The 680-nt window shown below is 38.2% G+C and overlaps 1 protein-coding gene across 2 annotated transcripts in view; it reads right to left on the bottom strand.

The window, feature by feature from the left end:
• Positions 1–680, bottom strand: part of dgkg (diacylglycerol kinase, gamma) — a 131,161-nt gene that overhangs the window by 67,029 nt on the left and 63,452 nt on the right. The window lies entirely within an intron of this gene.

The following is a 680-nucleotide window of genomic DNA, read 5'->3' as shown; positions in this document are numbered from 1 at the left end:
CCCTGAGCTCCCTGTGCCGCCATGGCACCCTGGACTGCCTGATCCATCCTAGAGGTATTCTCCGTGTCCTAGTCCTGCACAAGCCTCCAGGGCGCCCACCCCCGGGGAGTAATGTCAGACTCTGTTCCGTGTTTTGCTCCCCTCGTGTTCCATGTCCTGGTTTTCCCATGCGTTTCCTTTTGCCCTTATTTGGTTCTTCCTGTTCCTGTTCTGATTATGTTGATTTGTCTCCAGCCATGATAATTTAGTCTTATTATTTGTGCTCCTTTATAAGCCTGTCTCCTATGTCCATTCGTCGTAAAATCTCCTCGTTGATGTACTCCTCGTCTCCTCGTTCCTTCACTCCACGCTCCCTCACAGTAGCAACGTGACAATATAAGGTATTACTGGAATCATTTTATCCTGAATACTATTTACTTAAATTAATATTTAATTCATTATTGTTATAGCACAAAAACAGTGAACATCCTTTAATTTCGTAATGCAAATTCCCAGTCAGTAGGAAAAATTGTTTTTGTTTTGTGACTGAGAGTGCACAAAAAACTCCCTTTTATCCCTTTATTAACACTGTCGCAATATCCAAAATACATCAAAATATTTTTGATATATAAAAAAGGTATGTATAGATAGATGCATTAAAAATATATTTTAAATATATATATATATATATAAAAAAAAAT

The sequence above is a fragment of the Sinocyclocheilus rhinocerous genome, unplaced genomic scaffold (assembly GCF_001515625.1).
Source record: "Sinocyclocheilus rhinocerous isolate Xijiao unplaced genomic scaffold, SAMN03320098_v1.1 scaffold755, whole genome shotgun sequence".
NCBI lineage: Eukaryota > Metazoa > Chordata > Actinopteri > Cypriniformes > Cyprinidae > Sinocyclocheilus > Sinocyclocheilus rhinocerous.
This window is presented reverse-complemented; position numbering and strand designations above follow the sequence as displayed.